Raw genomic sequence first — 17,616 nt, forward strand, 5'->3', positions numbered from 1 at the left:
GCTCCCAGATCACCTCCAGCCCTGTGCCCAGAGTTCAGTCACACACAAGGAGTTGGGGGAGTGGGGGCAGGCAGAGACCGTCTTACCAGATCAGAGTAGCAGAAGCCCAGGATGGAGCTGACCAGCTGGAACTCCGACGAGAGGCAGGCAAAGAAGGGGAAGTGGGACAGGCTGACTTCAATGCCTCCAATCAGAAGCTCAAAGGCTGGGGAGACAGGGCCAGAGACGCTGTGAGCTTCTCTTACCACTGGGTTCGGGGGAGTCCCAGGGAAGCTGTGGTACCTCATGCTGACTTCCAGTCAGGGACCTCAGGACCCAGTGAAAAGAATGGAACAGCCCCAGCTTAGGACCAGCAGGAATGCAGGAATGGCTTTCATTCGTTCATACAACAGGCCCTTCCTTGTCCCTGTTCGGTGCCAGGCACTGGGCTTACTATTGACATGAAGGAGACTTGGTCCCTGTACTTGGTAAGCTCACAGTGTGATGGATGGAGACAGACTACATAAACAAACAGACAAATGAACGAGCAAAAATAGTGACTGCAAGTGCACCAGACTTAGAGAGAGGGGCTATGGTATGTGTAAAGCTGCTTGTCAACTACAGCGCACTTTACATATAAGGGAACAGTCATGTTAATCCTGCCACTAACTAGCTCTGAGATGGACTAACAGCATCCAGTATAATATAATCATGCATAATGATTAGATACTTTTCAAAGTGTCTACTCTGAGCTGAGTCCTGGGCCAGGCACTCAGTACAGGAGGAATGGACAAGGTTCTTACTTTGAGATGCTGACAGCCCAACAGGGGAGACAGGTGGAAAAGTCAGTGGCATGAAATGACCTGTAAGACAGGGACATTCAGCCTGCTACGAGGACACAAAAGATGAAGCCACTGACCTCACTTGGGGTATCAGGGAAGGCTTCCTGGAGGCAATGCAACATAAGCAGGAGACTACAATGGAGAGAAGTAGGGAAGGAAGGACATCAAAGGATGGGAGAGAATTGGCTGGTCGGTACATGTGTGAATGTGAGTGCTGGAGGGCCAGTGGGAAAGATCAATACAAAAACAGTAACTGTAGTGAGGATAGCAGTTGCAGCAGCAAAACATTCTAATCTTCCCCACACAGAAACAGAGCAGCTAGAAAGACAAAACTAAAGACTCACAGACAACATCTGCAACAAATCTAGGTGACGAGACCCATTTGATGTCAATGTCTGAGTAAGAGGAAGCAGAAGAAAGGCTCCTGGGTCTGAAGGCCCAAGAGCTGAAGAACTCAAAAATTTGCAGCAGATATTAACGAGAAAATGCAGCAGAAGGCCACAATTCATAGGTGAGTGTAAGCAGACCTTAGTAGGATCTGAAGATGCTGGAGTTGTCTAAGCCCCAGGAAATTCCTATACTAATAACCTAAGGCTCCTCCCAGGACAAAGCCCTTTACTGAGCATAAATTGCTAGCAGTAGAATCCAAAATGAGGAGTAGCTAGGAAATAATGTGTCTGGACAAGGGTGGAAAAGAGAGGCAGACTCAGAAAATATGAGGAGATGGATGGATAGATAGATAGATACATAGATAGATAGATAGGTATATAGTAGACAGATGATAGTAGATGGATGGATGATAGATATTAGGTAGATGATAAATAATAATGATAATGAGATAGATAGATAGAAGAAACAGAGATATAGTCACATTGTGAAAACAAAAAAGGGAACTCCAAAGCCACAAAGCAAGAAATAATGTCTGACCCAGCCTTCCTTCTTGAATTTATAAGAAAACTTATTCCACTTAAAAATGAGGCACAGATGGGTGCCTGTAGTCCCACCTATTGGTGGACTGAAGCAGGAAAATCGCTTGAACCTGGGAGGCAGAGGTTGCAGTGAGCTGCGATCATGCCACTGTGCCCCAGCCTGGGCAACAGAGCGAGACTCCATCTCAAAAAAAAAAAAAAATTCAAAGTTATTATTTCAAAAAAGGATAAGGAGCAGAAAAATATCACTACAGATCACAAAACCACTCCAGAAAGAGGCCTGTAAGACAGATGGAAACTGTAATCTAATATTTCAATATAAGCTTAAAAAATTAAGAAAATGATAGCATCTATGAACAAATAATCTATAAATCAGAATTTGAAAAACTATAAAAGTGATTAAGGAAAAGAAAGATTTGACGACAGGTTAGATAACTCAAGAAAAAAATTATAAATAAAAGAAAAAAATCATTTCAGAAATGAAGACCAAAGTAAAACAAACAGAAAATTGATATCCTGAATATATGAAGAGCACCTGAAAATAAAGTACACACTATATTTACACTTCCACCTGAAACAAAAACCAGACAAAATATATAAAACAACTGCTTTCAAGACACTGGACTTCAGGCAGCAAAGGAAAATGATCACTGAAGGACAGGAAACAAACAAGGTGAGCCCCCAAATTTCCCTACCTTAATGCAGAATGTAGTACAGGCAGGGGAAACCCAGACAGAGCCCTGCAGTTTCCCTGAGTTGAGGAGAAAGAACTGAGACTCCGGGAAGACAAAGACAGCTAGAATTCGCAGGAGATAGTATTGGAGAGGAGGGAGCTGAACAAAGAGAGAGTTCTGGAAGACAGAGATCTGTAGAGGGTTCCCCTGAGTCTTCAGCTGAGTGCTGACCAGCACGGTTGTATAGGAAAAAACCACTTGAAAAGATAAGAGGTAAACATGTCTGCAAGTCACACAGTGCCAGGATAGTGCCTGTTCTCACAGTCAGACTGAAAAACTTCATGATATCAAAAGCACAAGCAAAATTTGGGCTTCCTCAAAATTTAAAACTTTTATGTATTAAAGGACATTATCAAGAAAGTGAAAAGAAAACCTACAGAATAAGAAAGCATTTGCAAATCATATATCACATAAGGATTTAATATACAGAATATATAAAGAACTACAACTCAACATCAAAAAGATAAACAACTCAGTAAAAAGATGGCCAGGACTTGAATAGACAAGTCCCCAGACAAGATATACAAATGACCAATAACTCAGCATCACTAGTCTTTAGGGAAACAAAATCAAGACAACAATGAGATGCTACTGCACACCTATTAGGATGGTTATAATCAACAAACACGCACACACACACAGAGAGAGAGAGAGAGAGAGAAAGAGAGAACAGTAAGAGTTGGCTAGGATGTGGTGAAACTGGAACACTTGCACATTGCTAATAAAAATATAAAATGGTGCAGCCACTGTGAAAAGCAGTGTGCCAATTCCTCAAAAAGGTAAGCATAGATTTGACTTAGCAAGTGACCCAGCAATTCCACTGTCAGGTATATAACCAAAAGAATTTAAAATGGGGACACAGATACCTGTGTACCAATGTTCACTATAACATTATTAACAATAGCCAAAAGATTAAAACAACTCAAGTGCTCGTCAACAGATAAATGGATTACCAGCCATAATATAATGCAGTATCAGCCGTAAAAAGGAATGAGGTTCTGATCCATGCTACAACATGAATGATTCTTGAAAATATTATGCTAAGTGAAAGAAAGCCAGACACAAAAGTACAAATATTGTTTAAATCTGTTTAAAAGAAATGTCTCGAAGAGGTAAATTCACAGAGATAGAAAGTATATTAGAGCTTATCAGGGTGATATGGTTTGGCTGTGTCCCCACCCAAATCTCATCTTGATTTGTAGTTCCCATAGTCCCCATGTGTGGTGGAGGGACCCAGTGGAAGGTAATTGAATCATGGGAGGGTGATTTTCCCCCATACTATTCTCATGATAGTGCGTAAGTTCTCATGAGATCTGATGGTTTTATAAAGGGCTTGCCCCGTTGCTTGGCTCTCATTCTCTCTCCTGCCACCATGTGAAGAAGGACATGTTTGCTGTTTGCTTCCCCTTCTGTCATGATTGTAAGTTTCCTGAGGCTTCCCCAGCCCTGTGGAACTGTGAGTCAATTAAACCTCTTTCCTTTACAAATTACCCAGTCTCAGGTATTTCTTTATAGCAGCATGAGACCAGACTACAACACCAGGGTCTGAGGAGAGGAGGAAAGAGGAGCTATTGCTTAATAATGTTTGGAGTGATGAAAAGTTTTGAAAATAGATATTTGTAATGGTTGCACAAAATTGTGAATGTAATTAATGCCACTGAGTTGTATATTTAAAAATGATTGAAATGAAAAATTTATGTTACATATATTTTACTACAATTTTTTTAAAGGAACAGAGCATCAATTAACTATGCAACAACTCCAATGCCCTAAAATTGTAGTCCTCAAGGAGGGAAAAAAGAGAAAAAATATTTAAAGAAATAATGCCCAAAATTTCTTCTTTCTCTCTCTCTCTCTCTTTTTCTTTCTCCTTCCTTTTTTTTTTTCTTTGAGACAGAGTCTCACTCTGTCACCCATGCTGGAGTGCAGTGGTGCACTCTGGGGTCACTGCAACCTCTGCCTCCTGGGTTCAAGTGATTCTCCTGCCTCAGCCTCCCAAGAAGCTGGAACTACAGGTGCATGCCACCACAGCTGGCTAATTTTTTTTGTATTTTTAGTAGAGACAGTATTTCACCACGTGGGCCAGGCTGGTCTTGAACTCCTTACATCAAGTGATCCACCCACCTCAGCCTCCCAAAGTGCTGGGATTACAGATGTGAGCCACTGAGACTGGTCTTCCTTCCTTTTTTTTTTTTTTTTTTTGAGACAGGGTCTTGCTCTGTAGCCCAGGCTAGAATGCAGTGGCACAATCATGGCTCACTGCAGCTTTGACAACCCAGGCTCAGGTTCTCCTCCTGCCTCAGCTTTCCAAGTAGCGGGGAATACAGGCATGTGACACCATGCCCAACTAATTTTATTTTTATTTTTGTAGAGATGGGGTCTCACTAAGTTGCCCAGGCTGGTCCCAAAATCCTGGGCTCAAGAATTTTGAGCCTCAGCCTCCCAAAGTGCTAGGATTATAGCCGTGAGTCACCTCACCATGCCCAAAATTTTTCTAAATTTGAGGAAAAATCAAAATGCAGAAATCAACAAACTCCAAGCATGAGAAATATCAAGAAAATTAGACACATAGTAATATAATTGTTCAAAATCAATGTTTTTTTAAAAAATAAGCTTTCTCACTAATATGAGGAACAAGAGAAGGATGCTTGGTCTGATCGCTTGTATTGAGCATTTTACTGGAAATTTCACCCTCTACAGTTGGGAAAAACAATAACAATAAAATAAAAGACCTCCATATTGGAAAAGAAGAAATAAAACTACTGCCTTTATTCACAGATAATATGATGTAGTATGTACAAAACACTATACAATCTACAGAAAAAGCTACTGGAACTACTAAGTGAGTTTAGCAAGTTTGTAGGATATAAGATCAACATACAAAAATCAACTGTATTTCTATATATTAGCAATGAACAATAAAAAATATAAAACAGATATAAATCTGACAGAAGATGTGAAAGATATATTCACTGAAAACTACAAAACATTTCTGAGAGAAAGTAATGAACTCTAAATAAAAGGAGATATATATTGTGTTTATGGGTCAGAAGACTCACTATTGTTAAAATAACAATTTTCCCAAAATGGATTTAAAAATGTACAAATGATGTAATCCCAATTTCAGCATTATTTATATAAGTTGACAAATTTATTCTAAAATTCATGTAGAAATGCAAAGAATCTAGAATTGCAAAAATAACTTTGAAATAAAAATGTATCTGAAGGACTAATACCACCTGATTTCAAGACTTATTATAAATCTATAATAATGAAGACAGTATGGTATTGGTGCAAAGACAGACAAACATTTCAATAGGAGAAAACAGAGAGTCTAAGAATAGACCCATACATATGTGACCAATTGCTTTTCAACAAAGGTGCAAAGGCATATCAGTGGACAAAGGACAGGATTTGTAGCAAATAGTGCTAGCATACTTTTTATATGGCAATCCAAAGGCAAAAAAAACTTTAATCCACACCTCCTACTGTATACTATATACAAAAAAAATTAGCTCAAAATGTATTGTAGACCTCAAAGCAAAATTGAAGCTATAAAACTCTGGAAAAAAAATACAGGAGAATATCTACATGATCTTATCTTAGGAAAATATTTCTTATATGACACCATAAGCCTGATCCATAAAAGAAAAAAAACGAGTCAATTGGATTTCATCAAAAGTAATGTCAACTCTTCAAAAGAGTTTGTTAGGAGGATGAAAATTCAAGCCACAGATTGGGAGAAAATATTTGCAATTCATATATGTGTATGATAATGGTCTCATACCCAAAATATATTTTTAAAACTCTCAAAACTCACTAAAAAGAAAGCAAAAAAACCAATTTTTGAAAATAGGCAAATGATTTGAACAGAAGCTTCATCAAAGGAGGTATAGGAATAGCAAATAAGCACATAAAAATAGGCTCAACAGCATTAGTCTCTATAAAAATGCAAATTAAAACCCAATAAGAAACCACTATACACTTCTTAGAAAATTTAAAATTTAAAAAATTAAATTAAAAAGTGAATTTAATTTTAAAAATTAAATTTTTTACATTTAGAAACTAAAATTTAAAAATTGACTGTACCAGTGTTGGAGAAACTGGAACTCTCACACTAATGGGGATAATCTAAAGTGGTACAATCACTTTGGAAAGCAGTTTGACAGTTCTTTAAAAATATGATCTACTATATGATCTATGTAATTCAGCCTTTAAAAATATGATCTACTATATGGTCTGTGTAATCCAACCATTCTACTCATAGGTATTTACTCAAGGAAAATTGAAGCATGGGTACATGAAAAGACTTGCACACAAACGTTCACAGCAGTTTTATTTGCAATGGCCAAAAGTGGAAATAAATCAGATATTACTCAAGAAGTGAATGGATAAAGAAAATGTATTCAATTTATATAGTGGAATACTACTCAGCAAGAAAAAAGTATAAACTACTAACACATGTTACATGTGTATGAATCTCAAAATAGCTATGCTGACTGAAAGGAGCCAGACCAAAAAAAAGTACATTCTGTATGATTCCATTTATACAAAATTCTGGAAAATGCAAACTAAGTAGATTAGTGGGCATGCAACAGAAGAGGGGAGGAAAAGGGAGATTACAAAGGGGAACAAGGAAATCTCTGGGATTCCTTAACCTGATTGTGGCGATGGTTTCATTGATGTAAACATTTGCCAAAACTTCTCAAACTGTGTACTTCTAAGAGGTGTGTAATGATGCGTTATTTTGGTTTTAATTTGCATTTTCTTAAAGACTAATGACCTGTTAGTGGGCATTTGATCATATAGGCTTGGAGCCCATGAGAGGGAACTGTACTGGACAGAGAGGTTTGAGAATGATTGTATCATGGAAAAGTGAACTTGTGGCTTAGAGTTACACTCTTTCAGATGGAGCATGAGGCATGGGGAAAGTCGACGCCTCAGACTAATGGCCAAAAACATAAGCATTGCTCTTTGAGGAGGAATAGGGCTCCTCAATATCAAGAAGGCAGCCATGGCTATGACACAGGAGAGCTTTTGGCAGGTAGGTGAGGAAGAACCTACTTCCTAAGACTTGCTACATCATATCTAAAGGACCTCTGAATGTAACTGGGGAAAGCCCCACAAAAAAGCTTTGAAGATTTGTGGGCTAGGTGTTGACCTTGAGCAAGCAACAGGCTGGCAAGAACATGATCATTCACAGAGTTTACCCCATGATCCCAGAGAGCATGTGCCATGTGGTCTCTGAGAGCAAGAATTTTCATGATGCAGTTTCCAGCAGGTATGAGGCATCCCCAGTACCTTGGGCCCACTGTGGGATCTGCAGGGGCTGGTAGGCTTCTGAGAACAAAAACATGACCTTATTAGCTGTGGCCCCAAAGGTGATTCCATGGGACCATCGGTTACTGAAAGTGCCCATGAAGTCCAGAGGCCTGCTAACAACAGAAACAGTTTGTGAGGCCAGAAGGTGGCTCTGAGACATTCCCACAGATCATCACCAAAGTAGTGATCCCACCCTGAGGAGGGATTATTGAATAGTCAGCTGCTCATTGCAACGGACATTTTGTGGGGCTCTCTGTGCCAGGCCTAGGGGTAAGCATGAATTCAGGGTACTGAAGTAAGGAGGACAAAACTCTTGCTCTGGAGGAGCTCCAAGACGAGCAGGAGATACAAGCAAGGACACCAGAAGCCTTGACAGCAAAATGGGATGAGTTTCATCTATAAGAGACACAGACAGAATGACTCAAGGACCAAAACAAGGTGTATGTCCAAGACAGATTTGGGGAAGCCTGCCCTCATCCAGCCACATTCTATGAGAATTCTTCCTTCCAATATACCTGATGAGGGTCTAGGTATCGTTTGCTATGTCTGTGCTTGAAGAAGTAAATAATAGGCACCCTAAAATATGCCACTCTGGCATATCGACTATTTTGAGTTAAAGACATTCAAAAAACAGCAGGTACAAGATCACTCTGACCTTCATGTTATTTCTGAAAAACAGGAGATGAAATTTCTATGTAAAAAATGCTCTCCCTATACAGAAAGAAAGTAACATTCTTATCATCAGGGACAGGAAGTTGAGGCCAAGAGAATTTGGTACAGACTTTATTTAAATAACTCTTGTCTTCTAGTCTCCCCGCACAACTTAGTTACTTTTTCACAACTTAACTATTCTTTGTCCAATTCAATGTGTACGTATTCAACTCTAACTGTATATTTGGGTCTTCACTTCATTATAAGGGCTCCTGTGTCACCTAAAACGTATATTAAATAAATGTGTACACTTTTCTCCTATTGTCTTATGTCAGTTTAATTATCAGGCCCAGCTGAAAAAATTAAGAGGGTAGAGATATAATTTTGTCCTCCCTACATAATCATGCCTTCCTAGCCACAGCTGACTGGAATGTGGGCCTGTCTTTGGATGGGCTGATCAGATGTCTGATCTTATATTTTGAATCTGTGACCCTAAGGACATGAACAAGTTAGCTGTTAAAGTACTTGTCTGGAAAGTCATAAAAAGTTGGGATCAGAGTCAGTGCCAGAGGAGAGCCAAGGTTATAGGGAAGCAGAGATTCTAAGCCAGAGAGGAAAATGGTAGATTGGCGCTGAGGAGGCACCAGTAACACAGAGGGGCAGAAAGAGAGAGAAAAAAATCAATCTTCCACAGATTCCCATCTAAAGAGATCCAGTTCCCATGAGGCCTGTTCTGTTGGTTTATGTGAGACCTCTAACTTTGTAAAAAAAAAAAAATCCTTTCTCACCCGGTGCGGTGGCTCACATCTGTAATCCCAGCACTTTGGGAGGCCAAGATAGGCGAGTTGCTTGAACCCAGGAGCTTGAGACCAGACTGGGCAACATGAAACAACAAGAAACCCTGTTTCTACAAAACATACAAAAATTAGCCGGGTGTTGTGGCGCCCACCTGTAGTCCCAGGTACTCGGAAGGCTAAGCTGGGAGGATGGCCTGAGCCCAAGAGGTTGAGGCTGCAGTGAGCCGAAATTATATCATTATACTCCAGCCCGGGTGACAGAGCTAGACCCCATCTCAAAAAAAAAAAAAAAAAAAAAAAAAAAAAATCCTTTCTCTTCCTTTAATGTAAACAAGCTTGAGTGAATATCTGTTTCTTCTAACCAAGACAGCTTTGTATAGGTCAGAGGAAGCAGTTGCATTTGGGAGAAGAAAAAAGTCTCTTTGAATGAATGAAAAAGGCCATTTAAAGTGGGCCTTAATGAAAACTCAGGAGGGAAGGGAGAGCCAGGTATGGCAGGCAGGGAGTCCCACTGGCTCACTCACCTTCACATTTAAGGCTCAGCAGAAGGAGCACATCTTCCAGGAAGCCTCCCTGTTCACCCACTGCCAGTAAGGCTACCCCATCCGTGTCCCCTCAGCATTAAGTTCATGTCCCTGTTGAGCATACCTCTGTCACCCAGGCTAGAGTAGAATGGTGTAATTTTGGCTCACTGCAGCCTCAACCTCCTGAGCTCAAGCAATCCTCCCACCTTAGCCTCCCAAGTACCTGGGACTACAGGTGGGTGCCACCACACCAGACCCTTTTGAGACAGGGTCTATCTCTGTCATATTATTTCCTCTCTGACTTAGAATCTCTGCTTCCCTATAACCGTGGCTCTCCACTTGTTTAGTAAACTATAAACCCCTTAGGGGTGGGGACCTAGCACTGGACCTTGGAAAGAGCAGGCGCTTAGTGCAGGTTTGTGGACATGCATTTTGTTGAATTGAATCGAATTCTAATCAAGATCCCATCTGTAGTACTTAAGAGCTATGTGAGACTCAGTTTCCTCACCTTTAAAACAGAGACAGAATCCCCTACTCTGCCCCTATCACATTCATTGTGGACAGCAAATGATGAACTGCTTTATCACCTGCAGAGTGCCACACACGTGAGGGGTTATTGCTCGGAGAAGATAGTGGGCCAAAATTATCAGACAAGCAGGGGTTTAGGTAGGAAAGTAGCCAGGGAGCACGTCAATTGTGTCACTATTCATGTAATTCAAAGTAGTTGAATGTAACTGCTATGGACCTCCTACTTTATAAAGTCCTGTGCCAGCTCCTACATGCTAAATGTCTAGGGCAGAACTGAAGGTCTTTATCCACCAGCTTCAGTCTCTTCCTATGCCTCAACCAATGGGTCTCAGACCTGGCAGCTTGGAAAGTGCGGACTGCCCCAATGGGTGGTATCCAGAATGAATCTCTCACCTGCAGCTCAGGTCACCCCTTGCCTCAGTTCTGACATCTGTGCTTTCTCTCTCTTCTCCAGAGCCCTTGGCTGAGACCTCAGCATGTCCACAGCTTGAGCCTGCTCAGGTTGTAACACTGGGGGGATTCAAAAGAATATAAGGCTGATCTGGGCTAAAGGTCTTGTCACTTGTTAGCTGTGTGGCTGTGGGTAGGTCACTTAACCTCTCTAAGCTTGAGTTTCCTCATTTATTGCATGAGGATAACAACTTCTACCATGCTAGATTGGCAAGAGGATTTGTCAGAATAATGTAGGCAAAGCAAATGGTTCAGTGCTTGGGTCACAGTTGGTGTGCAATAAATGTTAACTGCATGATGATGAAGATGATTATCAGAAGTGATGAAACAGAGAAACGAACAATCAGAACTCAAGGAAGAATGTGATATGAGCTGCAGAGACTCAAAATGGCAGAGCTAGAAAAGCTCTGAAAGCTCTCCTGGTGCATGACCCATGCTGCCATCCTAACAAGAAGCTTTGCTGTCTCCATTCACAGGGAGCTCTCTCCCTCCTGCCTCCTGAGGTAGCCATAGTCTCAAGTGTGGGAAGGTCTTTTCCATAGTAGGCTGTGTCTCTGTGAGATGATTTAAGCATATTTGAGCAGCCCTGGGTGCTGACAGCTGCAATGGCTTGGAAACCAATTCTGAACTCTGAGAGCTTTGGTTGGGTTGGGGCATGGAGGGGCAGGGCTGTGCACAGTGGGGTAGAGGTGGAGGAGAGGTCCTGGTAGCTATCTGACCTCATAATTGGCATTGGCTCCAACCACAGGGCACCCCAAGCTTTAGGGGTTGACTCAACTCACATGAAAATGGCAAAGCGGTTCCCCAGCAGGTAAGAGGTATCATCTCTCTGTCTACAGTGCTCTCGTCTTTGGAGGAAGGACAAGATCAAAATGATGAAGAGCTGTAAGAAGAGAAGATGAGAGTCAGTGGGCATGTTCATTCTCAGCATGGCCTCTGACCCTCCCTGTAAACAAATGTGTGGGTTAGCAGAGTGCACAGAACATTAGTGACACCTCAAACTCCAGAGCCAGGGGGCTGACTGCATGCACCCTTGAGCTACAGAATGCTCTGTACTGAGCCTTCCCTTTTGTTTCCCTGAACAGATGTAGGTTCAAATCTGGTCTCTCTCACATCCTGGTTGAGAGGGAGATTTCACTTTCCTGTACCTCAGTTTCCTGTTCTGTCAAAAGGCAGTAATAACTGCCAGGTTGCAAAGCCGTCTTTGCTGCTTTTCTGTGGATTCAGTCATGTTCTCACAAACTTGATGCTCTTTCTCTCTCCTGCGTTTATCAGAAACTTCTTGAGAATTGTCTACACTTGTGTCTCCATTCCCTTACCTTTCACTGGCTCCTCAACCCCCGAACCTGGCTTCTACCCTCATCACTCTGCTGAAACAACTATGGCCAAAGTCACTGATGACCATTTTGTGGCTTGGTCCCATGTATACTTGAAGTCCAAATCTAGCTTGATCTCCCAGCAGCATTCTACAGTGTTGACCATTCCCTCCTCTTTGAGTACTTTCTTCCCTAGGCCTTCATCAACCATGTTTTCTTGATTTTTCCCCATTATTTCTCAGCATCCTCTGCTGGATCACTCTTTACCCCAGCCCTTGCTGCAGAGTTCCTTATAGCTCAGTCCAAGGGCTACTCATCTTACCTGGTCTTCTCTTGGTGATCTCATTTATGTCGCCCAGGCCGGTCTCAAAGTCCTGGCCTCAGGTGATCCTCCCACCCTGGCCTCCCAAAGCACTGGGATTACAGGTGTGAGCCATTGTGCCTAGCCTCACGTCCATGTTTTAATAACCATAAATACGCAGAAGACTTAAATTTGAATCTCCAGCCCCGACCTTGTCCATGACCTCCAAAACTATTTAGCCAACTACACAGTTGATATTTCCTTTTAATGTACTGAAAGCTTCTCAAAGCCTTTATCAAAAGCTTCAGTATGCGTCTTTTTATTTGAGACAGGGTCTCACTTTGTCACCCACGCTGGAGTGCAGTAGCACAATCATGGCTGACTGCAGCCTCAAACTCCCATGCTCAGCTGATCCTCCCACCTCAGCCTCCTGGGTAGCTGGGACCACAGGCACGTGCCACCACCCCCAGCTAATTTTTGTAGAGATGAGGTTTTGCCATGTTGCCCATCCTGTTCTCAAACTCCTAGACTCAAGTGATCTGCCTGCCTCGGCCTCCCAAAGTGCTGGGATTACAGGCAGGAGCCACTGTGCCTGGCCAAGTATGTCTTATATCTGCCCCAAACCTGGATCTCTCCTAATGTTCCTTAATGAGTAAATGGCAGCTACCATCGTCCTTTCATTGTGCAAGTTAGAAACCTAAGTCATCCTCAACCTCCCCCTCTCCCTAACCTTCCTATCCAGCCCATTACAAGTCCTATTGTTTTCACCTCCTGAACTTCTGGAGTTGACATCATCATCTAGGATGTGATAAAATCACATCTCACCTGGATCCCTGTAAGTCTCCCAGTTGGTCTTCCTGCCTCATCTCTTGCCCACCTCCAGCTTGATCTCCGCATTGCAACCAGAGAGATCATTTAAAAACATAAATCTGATCCCACCACCTTCATGCTGGAACACTTCCATTATTTCCTACTGTACTTAGAATGAAGGCAAAACTGAACACAGAGCCCCAAAGGGCTCTGCCTGGCCTGCCCCGCCCACCTCCCCAGACCTCTCTGCCTCAATTCCTCACTCCAGCCATGGCTGAACTTCTCAGCTCTTCCCACTCTGCCTTCTCCCTCCCTCCCCAGAGCCTCTGCATGTGCTCTCCCCTTCTGTCTGCGATATCCTTAACTACATCTTCCAGCTGACCTCAGAGCCATCATTACTTCATTGGAAAAGCCTGTTTCACTCTCCTAAAAGTCCATATGCCTGATTCTCAGGCCCACAAAGCCTTCTTCTGCCATATTTTTGGTATATAATGTAAGACATTTTAGAAGGAAACTCAGCTGATCTCTTTACTCTGACCTATTCAGGTCTCTTTGGGAATCTGTGTTTGGCAGCAGCCCAGCTGCCCTTTCCTGCCCTCCTCACCCTTCCCCTGCCTTTACTTACTGATGGGATGAGGGAATAATGAAGGAAGAGCTCCATGCCCACCGAGCTGGTACAAGTGCCATTTAACTGCCTGGTCCTGCAAAATGGCCAAAAATATCACATTCATATCATCAGTCATTGCTGTTGTCATTCACCCTTTAGTCTTGAACATCACTGTCAATAAGTTTGGCCTAAGACCATCCGCTAAGACCATCTGATCTTTTTAAACTTCACTTTCTCAGAGCCCAGGCTGCTCACCTGTAGTGTGTCTTCCCTAAGTGGAATAATCTTTCATATTTTTTTCTCCAGCTTGATTATTTATCCAACTTCTCTGCTAACTGAAACTAAGTCCTTCATTTAGGGGCAGAATCCAGTTCTCTGGGGCTCAAAGCTTATATAATTTGGGGATGCTTTTAAAGTAATACTACAAAATGTCTTACTTTTTCATATTTTAAGGGAGACATATGACCACGTAAACACCGAAACAGGGTTCTTCCCACTCTCCCAGAGCCTTGGAAGGGTCCTGTGTGAGTGAGGGGCCCTGACACTAAAGCATCCTTCACAAGAAATTAGCATTGGTCAAGGTCAAGAAACATCAGCTCACACCTGAGCCACTGCTGGGCTGTTGGGGCAAGAGAGAGATTACTGGACTACAGGCTGCAGACTCTGTTCTCTCCAGCCCCCACTATCTGCAGGACAGGACTGTCATTGTCTCATGTCTAAAACACATGGCAGTAGTGTTATGGCTTCTCTTCAAAGAGATGCCTCCTTTCTGGGACTCCCACCACACTTTGTTCTTTCTCCTCTGATCTTCAGAGGCCACCACAACACACTCTATCATATATGTCCACATTTTTGTTCATGCTTTTCCCAACTCCTACACCATCCACCAGCCAGCCAGCCATCTGCTGACCTTCTTTCCCTAGAGGGCACCTACTGTTCCCTCAGACGTCTCAGAGAAGAGGACTCCTCTGGGGATTCCACAAGCTTGGCATATTCCCCAGTAAGTCTTTAAAATGCCAGTGCTCCACATTTATGTCTAACCATGGATCTGAAATATCTGATAAGTGGTGGGGATGGGGTGGATGAGACCCAAACTATCAGATAGGTGATAGAACTGTAAAAGTCAGACTTCTGCTTTTAGGGAGGTAAACAGAGTATATATACCAGTCTCCTCATCCCATACAAAACCCTCAAAACGATAGGAAAGAAAGAGAGAAAGAAAAAGAAAGAAAGAAAGAAAGAAAGAAAGAAAGAAAGAAAGAAAGAAAGAAAGAAAGAAAGAAAGGAAGGAAGGAGAAAGAAAGAGAAAGAGAGAGAGAATGCATAACCATAGTAGAAAGCAAGAAGGGGCTCTATCAGGGACATGGAAATTACCAGAAGACCCTTAAAGATAGAGAGCAGCTGGGACTAGATCAGAGTAAAGGCATCAGGCAACATGGCCACAGACTGTAGGAGCACTCAGGATGTGCTCAATACCCACAGTACAAGAAGCGGAAGTAGAATGGGGCTGGCAACAGACCACAGGAGAAGGAGGAAGAGGAGGAAAAGGAGGATAAGAGGAAGGAGGAAAAAGAATTCTGAAACTTTATGACAGGTCTTTTGAAATAACCTAGCCAGAAAAGAAAATGAGAATAAAAAATAAAAGAAAATGAGAATAAAAAAGAATGAGAGCAGCCAAGCGGGAAGGCTCAAGATGGTGTGCCTGTTGGAGACCCCAATCGGCATGAGCTTCCTTTCAGACCATGAATGAAAGTTACTGGAATTCTCCAGTCCTGTCAGTCCAAAGGAGCTACTGTTTACAGATACCACAGTGACACCGCACCTCACGGCACCGCTTAGCAGGTTCCACTATATCCAGGAGTACATCTGTCGGATCGTCTCACACTGCTGTAAAGGGGCCAGATCATCAAACAATTTTATTTAGCCATGGTGCAGTTAAGAATATTGCTCACCTACTAACTTCATTCTTCTACAAAGTTCAAATGCAAGCACTGAAATGTTTCTCAGTTTTACCCTGGTAAATGTTTTGATTGATGGAGAATTGTTATCACAGATTTTTGTGACGATGTTACAGAGGGATAAGCATATTGAGATGCAGCTTACATCAGCAAAATGTTTAACTTACATGTATACAGCTGGAGCAATTCAGACAGATAACAACTGTATGAAAGACATTGCCTTATTTGGTTCAAATGTGCAGTAAGAAGAGATTACTAGAGGAGAGAGTTGAAGGAGCTGAGACACTTGCCTATCTGATTGAACCAGATATTGAGCTACAGAGAGTCGCTAGTGTAACTGAGCACCTCATTGCAATATTTGCTGACTATTTCAAGTATCCCAACTCATTGAGTGTCATCACTGATATTAAAAGGCTTGATCATGATTTAAAACATGCTCATGAACTCTGCCAGGCTGCATTCAATCTCTACGACTCTCTTAGAGCAAATGATGAAGACATTCAGAAGAAAAGCCCTAATATGATGGACTGAATTGTGACTGGCTTGTCTGAGTCTAGTGTCAAGGTGCGGTTACCTGGTTACCTGTTGTCAGATGTTTGCACCGTTTATCCAGATCTATGCAGCAGCTTCAAAACAGTTTCTAGGATCACACTCGTGAAAACCTTTAATGAAGGTTTTACAAAATGCACCAGATGAAATCCTAGTAGGAGCATCTTCCACGGTATATAATCTTCTTGAATTTTCTCCAAGGAAAGAGTCAATTTTAAAATCAGGAGTTGTAAAGCTACTTTGTGGATTAACCCAGAGTGAAAATCCTGCTTTACGAGTGAGCAGAATTTGGGCTTTAATGAATATGGCATTTCAGGCTGAACAAAAAATAAAAGCGGACATGTTACAAAGCTTGAGTACTGAACAGCTATTCTGGTTATTATCAGATTCAGATTTGAATGTGCTGATGAAGACACTGGGACTTCTTAGAAATCTCCTCTTGATCTGGCTTCATATAAAATAATGAGTACTCATGGAAAGCAAATTATGCAAGCTGTCATCCTTATCCTGGAAGGGGAACATAACTTTAAGGTCAAAGAGTAGATACTGTGCATCTTAGCCAATATAGAAGATGAGACAACAGCAAAAGAATGTATTATGACCAATGATGATATCCTTCAGAAAATCAAATATTACATGGACCATTCACATGTCAAACTGCAGCTTCCAGCTATGTTTTGTATATCAAACCTCATTTGGAATGAAGAGGAAGGTTCACAAGAATGCCAGGATAAATTGTGAGACATGGGCATCATAGATATTCTACATAAACTAAGTCAGCCACCAGATTCAGACCTTTGTGACAAGGCAAAGATGGCACTGCAGCAGTACCTGGCATGATGAGAGTGCCCCTAGGCACCTGTAAGCATCCTACATCCTTGTTTAAGAAAGCACAGGTGGCTCATGCCTGTAATCTCAGCACTTTGGGAGGGTGAGGCAGGCGGATCACGAGGTCAGGAGATCAAGACCATCCTGGCTAACACGGCGAAACCCCATCTCTACTAAAAATACAAAAAATTAGCTCGGCATGGTAGCAGGCGCCTGTAGTCCCAGCTCCTCAGGAGGCTGAGGCAGGAGAATGGCATGAACCCGGGAGGCAGAGGTTGCAGTGAGCTGAGATCACATCACTGCACTCCAGCCTGGGCGACAGAGCAAGACTCTGTCTCAAAAAAAAAAAAAAAAAAAAGAAAGTACAGAAACTAGTTTCATTTGATTCCTTCTATTTGCTCAAGTTGCCTTGGACTGCAGGGAGCTGTTGTACAAAAGTAATTTAGTAGGCTTAGATCTCAAATTCACCTTGAGAACATTTTTTGAGGTAG

The 17,616-nt window shown here is 42.1% G+C and overlaps 1 pseudogene; it reads left to right on the forward strand.

Moving 5' to 3' along the window:
* Positions 1-15,558: 15,558 nt before the first annotated feature.
* Positions 15,559-17,338, forward strand: LOC129478537 (armadillo repeat-containing protein 8-like; annotated as a pseudogene).
* Positions 17,339-17,616: the final 278 nt, after the last annotated feature.

The sequence above is a fragment of the Symphalangus syndactylus genome, chromosome 3 (assembly GCF_028878055.3).
Source record: "Symphalangus syndactylus isolate Jambi chromosome 3, NHGRI_mSymSyn1-v2.1_pri, whole genome shotgun sequence".
Lineage (NCBI taxonomy): Eukaryota > Metazoa > Chordata > Mammalia > Primates > Hylobatidae > Symphalangus > Symphalangus syndactylus.